This window comes from Camelus dromedarius, chromosome 10, assembly GCF_036321535.1.
Source record: "Camelus dromedarius isolate mCamDro1 chromosome 10, mCamDro1.pat, whole genome shotgun sequence".
Taxonomy (NCBI): Eukaryota; Metazoa; Chordata; class Mammalia; order Artiodactyla; family Camelidae; genus Camelus; species Camelus dromedarius.
In genome coordinates, this window is record NC_087445.1 from 47,960,621 (window position 1) to 47,967,964 (window position 7,344).

Genomic DNA, 7,344 nt, shown 5'->3' on the forward strand with positions numbered 1-7,344 from the left:
TAATGTGTAATCTTTATTTTGTTGAGGTATGTAGTGAATTACACTTATTGATTTGCATATGTTGAAACATTCTTGCATCCGGGAATAAATCCCCCTTGGTTGTAGTATTATGATCTTTTTAATGTGTTCTTGACTCTGGTTTGCTAGTATTTTAAAATTTCACCTCTCACTTGTTAGAATGGCTTTCAAGAAGACAGATGCTGGTAAGGGTGCAGTGAAAAGGGAACCCTAAGGATTCTGTTGGTGGGAATTTGTCCAACCACTATGGAACACAATACAGAGGTTCCTCCAGAAATTAAAAATAGATCTACCATATGATCTAGCAATTCCACTTCTGGATATATACCCAAAAGAAATGAAAAAAGGGCTTCAACAAGATATATGCACACCCATGCTTATTGCAGAATTAATCTCAGTAACCAAAATATCACTCAGACCCTAAATGCTCATCAGTGAATAAATGGATAAAAAAGAGTGATGTATATACCCAATGGGATATTATTCAGCCATGAAAAAGAAAGATACCCTATTTGTGACAACAGGGATGTACTTTTGAGCACATAGTATGCAAAGCAATATAGGTCAAAGACAACTACTGTATGATATCATTTAAATGTGGAATCTTAAAAAAAAAAAAAAGTTAAACCTGTAAAAAAAAAAAAAAAGTAAAATTTTTGGTAGTTACCAAGGGTGGGGATGGGAGGATAAGATTGATGATGTTTAGGGGTACAAACTTATAACAAGTAGTAAATAAGCACAATATAATGAATATTGTCTATAATACTATACTATAATGATATAATATGATAAATATTGCTTCACTGACAGTCATATTACAGTATATAAATGTAGCAAAGTAACACGCTGTACACCTTAAATTTACAAATTTTAACATGTCAAATTTAATTCAAATCAAAACCAAAAAAGCACTGTTTTCTTTCATGGTAAACTAAATTAATTAGGTATTCCATTTAAAAGGTATACACATTTTGTCTTGAAAATTGCAAGTGTCTGTAGAATGATTCTATTTCAGTATAAAAACAAAATGAACTTGGTATAATCTGTATATATGCTTGTGTTTATATATTTAAGAACAAAGATAAATGGGGTAGAAAATACATGCTAGGTTGCTAACATCGGATTTCCTCAGCAGACAGACAGTGGATTGGGAGAGGGCTAGGAGACATGTTTTTATTCATCTCTTTATGTACTGTTTCATTTGTTCAAAAAAGAGAGAAAGAGATAACGATTTCTACAGGATTTCAGTGTAATAACATGTATGATCTTGGAATGTTGTACAGACAATCTAATGATTATTTCCTTGATTAAAAAAATAGAAACAATAAGCTATTTAAGAAGTTCAAGAAACTCAAGTAAATTATATAAAAATATTATGAGCTAATTGAACTTTCAGTTATATAATATTAGACTAATGCTCTCTGTAATTGTAGATTCTAAAGGAAAAGTATATACCCTAAGAATACTAATCATTGTAGTAGGGGAGTTTCAGATATACAGGAAGACATGCCTCAATTTTTAAATTAATTGCCTCATCAAAAGTTATTCTAAACTTTCATTATTTTTCCCTTAGCCAATGATCTTTTAGATAGGAATAAATACTGAAATAAACAGTACTGTCTCAATATTAAACCCTCTCTTACCCACCTCATCACCGCTACTACCCACCCTTTAACTTACCTGGTCTAGCGATGCTTATACAGAAACTTTACCTTGATATGTTTCTAAGAACCTGGGACAATAGGAATGGTCTCTAATGGAGTAGATAACAATTTTCAGTGTGCTAAAACATCCCTACTTTGCAGATCTCTGTAATTATAACTCCTTCCCTGTTCTTCACAGATAAACCAGGCATCTGATTGAGAAAACTAAAACTTGATCAGATCTAAACTTTTCCATGTGTAAGTTGATCAGGGACCTATGCAGTCCATGGCAGATAACACCCCAGTTCCCAGTATTGGCGAGATTCACATAAGCCTCTTTTCTTTTTTTAGGATGAAACAATAGAAAATAGTTACAGGCATACATGAAGAATTAGTAGATTAAAAATGGAATCAGAGGTAACTCAAATGAAATAAACTCACTACAGGAAACAGGAGGCAACTGAGAAAATCCTAAGTTACTCTTCACAGTGTGAATAGAGAAGATAGATGAGAAGCAATCCAAAGCAAAATGATCAAAAGAAATTCTGATTAAAAGAGCACACACCAACCATAAGGGAGAAAAAAGACCCACATCTAGATATATCCTAGTGAAAAAACAAACAAAAATCATGCAAGCAGACAGAAAAAACACATTACATACGTGAAACACACACACACACACACACACACACACACACACACACACACACACACACACACACACACACACACACACACACACACACACACACACACACACACACACACACCAAGTTTGCATCAAACTCCTCCTCTACTAAATGCCAGAAGGCAGTGGAGAAATGTTTAGAGGCTAGAACATTCTGAGAAAAACAGATGACATAGCCAACCTGTTATTCATTTGCAAATTTATTGGAAAAGTCAGAATAAAATTAGCAACAATGAACAGTGAAATCAGGAAAGCATAGAATGCATGTCTGAATACTTCCTACCAATCTGGTTTTAAAACTAATACTAATTTTAGGAAAAACTTTTAAAAATTTAAAATAGATTTTTTAATTTTTTAAAAAATTTAAAATAGATTTTTTAATTTTTTTTAATTTAAAGTCGATTTTTAAATTTTAAATAATATGGATCATAGATAGTTCCAATAAAGTAAAAGTTTGCTTTAACTACAAGAAGAAAAAAATAAGCCATATAACTTTTAGGTTACTAATTTAAAATAAGACAAAGGAAACTTAAACAATATAATAAATGATAGGGAAAATGTAAACAAAAAGAATCTATAAAAAACAAAAAATATGAGAACAAAAATAGAACCAAATATATCAATTATCACAATAAATAAATACATTAAACACTCTTATTAGAAAACAAAAACATCAGTGTCAGAAGCCATAAAAGAAAATAGAGAATAGATGAAACTTAAAAAAAGATTTTAAAAAGTCTGTTTATCCAAAAACTGTTAATAAAATTAAATGACAAGCCACAACTTGAAAAAGATTTTTATAAAATATATGGTAGGATAATTACCTGTAATGTGTGAAAAAAAAAAACCTCTTACAAATTAGAAAGAAAAACCCTTTCAATAATAATGATACTCAGTGTTAGGTTGTGCTGGGAAAGTACATTTAGATAACCTTTCTGGAGTTAAGTGATTGATATTTGCAAAGATCTAACTATAAGAATGTTCACCTCAGAGTTATTTATAATAATGAAACTTAGAAGCAACTCAATATTTAACACTGGGGCTGACTTAAGTAACTTCCAAAATGTCCCATATAATGGAATACTCTTCAGCCATTTTAAATAAATGACATAGAAATGAATATTGAAATATAAAGAAGTTACTAGTACATTAAATGAAATGCATAAGTTATGAAGCAGTATATGAAGTATAATCCTTTTTCTGTATAAATATACGTGTTTACATGTACATGTTGACTTGCATAGAAAAAAGTTCATTGGATATGTGATTTCCAAGATTTTTTTCCCAGTCTATGCTTGTCTTTTTATTCTCTTGACAGTTCTTTGGCAGAGCAGAAGCTTTTAAATTTGGTGAAATCCAGTTTATCAGTTTTCTCTTTTATGGATCATGCTTTTGGTGCCATTTCCAAGTGCTTTTACCCAACTGCAGTTAACAAAGATTTTCTCCTATGATAATTCTTCCAAGAGTTTAATAGTTTCATGTTTTATATGCAGATCTATGATCCATTTTGTGTTCAGTTTGCATGAGATGTAAGGTTTAGATCAAGGTTAATTTCTTTTTCATATGAATTTATTTGTGGAAAAGACTAACCTTTCTCCATTGAACTGCTTTTGCATCTTTGTCAAAGATCAAATGGCCACATTTGTGTAGATTGATCTTTGGACTCTATATTCTGTTGTACTGATTTAGATATCTGTCCCATCACCAATACCACACTGTCTTGATTACTGTAGCTTTATAGTAAATGTTAAAATCAGGTAATATGATTCCTTAAGTATTGTTCTTCTTTTATAAAATTACTGTAGCTTTTGTAGTTCTTTTCCCTTTCATTTAAGTTTTAGAATGAGTTGTCTATATGTACAAAAAATCTTGGTGGGACTTTGATACTTTGTTTAGTCTGTAGATCACTGTGGGGACAACTGACTCCACTATTTTGAGTCTTCCAATCCATGAACATAATATATCTCTCCATTTATTTAGATCTTCTGTAGTTTCTCTTATCAGAATTTTGTAGTTTTCAGTGTACACAAAGCCCCTCATATTTAGGTTTATACCTAAGTATTTCATTTGTCTTGGAACTAGAGTAAATGATATTTTTTTTTAATTTTGGTTTTCAATTGTTTATTGCTTGTATATAGAAGAAAACTTCAGAGTGAAATATTCTGAAATGTTTGCAGTAGTTATAGTAGATGCTAACTGAGATATAAGTGACTTTTATTTTTTGTGTATCTGTATTTTCTCTTTATGCAGTAAATATGCATTACTTTTATGATACTTAATATTATTTTTTTAAAAAAAGCTTCTAGGGCTGAAAGTAATACAGTCTCCAATAGCACAAATTTTGGACCTAAAGGTGATTACTTGTATACATGACATATCCTGGATGCTATAAAATTCTTGGGAGAAGATGAAAAGAAAATTCCATGAGAATCAGAGAACTAGAACTGAATGACAGCATGATTATAAATAAAAGAAGTGTCATATGATTGGTTAAGATGAATTAGGATTACTTTCAGTGGTTTTAAACAGTTTGTTTCACTTCATATCTGTTGTTTATGATGGACTTTGTATAATTGGTTTATAAAGAAAATTCTAAATTTTCCTGTTAAAATTATTTTACCTTTAGTTTATCTCTTGTTAATCTAGTTTAAAACTTCTGGTACCTGCTGGTGAGCTTAAGAAAACAGGGTGGTATAGAACCTTTGAGAACTAGCTTACAGTTACTCAGAACATCAGCACAATTCCAAAGGGGTTTCAAAATCAGTTCCTAGCAGTTATAATTAAGGGTGTCATCAACATAGAGTTTTTATTTATTTTTTTAATTGAAGTATAGTCAGTTTACAATGTTGTATCAATTTCTGGTGTACAGCATAATGTTTCAGTCATACATATACATTACATATATTCATTTTCATATTCTTTTTCATTATAGGTTACTACAAGATACTGAGTATAGTTCCCTGGGCTATACAGTAGAAACTTGTTTATCTATTTTATGTATAATAGTTAGTATCTGCAAATCTCAAATTCCCAATTTATCTTCCCCCCCCTTTCCTCCCTAGTAACCATAAGTTTGTTTTCTATGTCTATGAGTCTATTTCTGTTTTATAAATAAGTTCATTTGTGTCTTTTCTTTTTTTTTTTTAGAGTCCACATATAAATGATATATGGTATTTTTCTTTCTCTTTCTGGCTTAACTTCACTTAGAATGACAATCTCCAGGTCCATCCATGTTGCTGCAAATGGCATTATTTTATTCTTTTTTTATGGCTGAGTAGTATTCTATTGTATAAACATACCACAACCTCATTATCCAGTCATCTGCTGATGGACTTTTAGGTTGTTTCCATGTCTTGGCTATTGTAAATAGTGCTTCTATAAACATTGGGTGCATGCATCTTTTCAAATTAGAGTTCCACCTGGATATATGCCCAGGGATGAGATTGCTGGATCATATGGTAAGTCTGTTTTTAGTTTTCTGAGGAATCTCCATTCTATTTTCCAAAATAGCTGCACCAAATGACATTCCCATCAACAGTGTAGGAGGGTTCCCTTTTCTCCACACCCTTTCTAGCATTTATCAGTTGTGGACTTTTGAGTGATGGCCATTCTGATTGGTGTGAGGTGTTGCCTCATTATAGTTGTGATTTGCATTTCTCTGATAATTAGTGGTATTGAGCATTTTTCATGTGCCCATTGGCCATTTGTATGTCTCCATTGGAGAACTGATTGTTTAGATCTTCTGCCCATTTTTGGCTTGGGTTGTTGTTTTTTTTTTTTTTTTTCATTAAGTTGTGTGAACTATTTACATATTCTGGAAATTAAGTACTTGTCAGTCACTTTGTTTGCAAATATTTTCTCCCATTCCATAGGTTGTCTTTTTGTTTTACTTATGGTTTTGTTTGCTGTGCAAAAGCTTCTAAGTTTAATTAAGTGCCATTTGTTAATTTTTGCTTTTCTTTCTATTGCCTGGGTAGACTGCCCTAGGAGAAGATTGCTAAGATTTATGTCAGAAAATGTTTTGCCTATGTTTTCTTCTAAGAGGTCTATAGTACCTTGTCTTACGTTTAAGTCTCTAAGCCATTTTGAGTTTACTTTTGGGTATGGTGTGAGGGAGTGTTCTAACTTCATTGATTTACATACAGCTGTCCAGTTTTCCCAATCTCACTTGCTGAAGAGACTAGAGTTTTAATTGTTGTTCAGAAGATATTTTTGTTTGTTTAAAAGTGGGAGATCTGAATGTGCTGAAAGTTTTAGAAAGGGGGTGTTAAGATGCTGGAGAGCAGGAAATAAGACCTTTCTCTTGACTTATGTACATGGATTATGTACTCACTACTAAAGTGGCTAGATAGGTTACCACAATTATAGGGATCTATCCCTTCAAAGTTTCTCCTTCCTGATACCCACTTTCCCAACCTTCAGGTGATGGGTCTCTAGTTATTGTTAAGAAAGTAAGGGAAGAGGGAAAGGCTAGTAAGGAAGCTGGAGTTATTATTGGTACACATACCAAATACATTTTTGTTTACAGTTCTTTAAACATTGTTGGAAAAGGAATCAAGTAAGCTTGAGTAAACTGAAGAAGGGTATATAAACTGTGAGAATGATGTGGAGTCCTTTTGTTTTTTATCCGTGGTCAAAGTGTTTTAAGTTTTTTTTAATTCCAAAATTTAACTGTAAAATACAAGATCAGGTTTATCTGATCAAATATTCTTTTCTATGTATTTTCAAACAACTAAAACATTAGTGAGGAGACCTCAGTTGAATATAAAAATAAGTACTTGCACACAGTAGCTGTTCATTGATGTTTCTGAATTCTTTTTTTTTTTTCCTACAAAAAAGGTGGCCATAAGCAGCTAAATCCTAACAAAATCTACATTTTTGATTTGTCCTTTTGGATTTTTTTCTCCTGTCTTTTGCAACAATTCTCTTAAACTGCTTTTGCTTTCTTTTAGATTTGGCCACATCCAAGAGTTGACTTTTGTGTAGTAGATTTCC

At 31.6% G+C, this 7,344-nt stretch overlaps 1 protein-coding gene across 6 annotated transcripts in view; it reads left to right on the top strand.

Annotated features, from left to right (window-relative positions):
• Positions 1–7,344, top strand: part of ZCCHC7 (zinc finger CCHC-type containing 7) — a 208,171-nt gene that overhangs the window by 166,471 nt on the left and 34,356 nt on the right. The gene's annotated exons all lie outside the window — the stretch shown is intronic.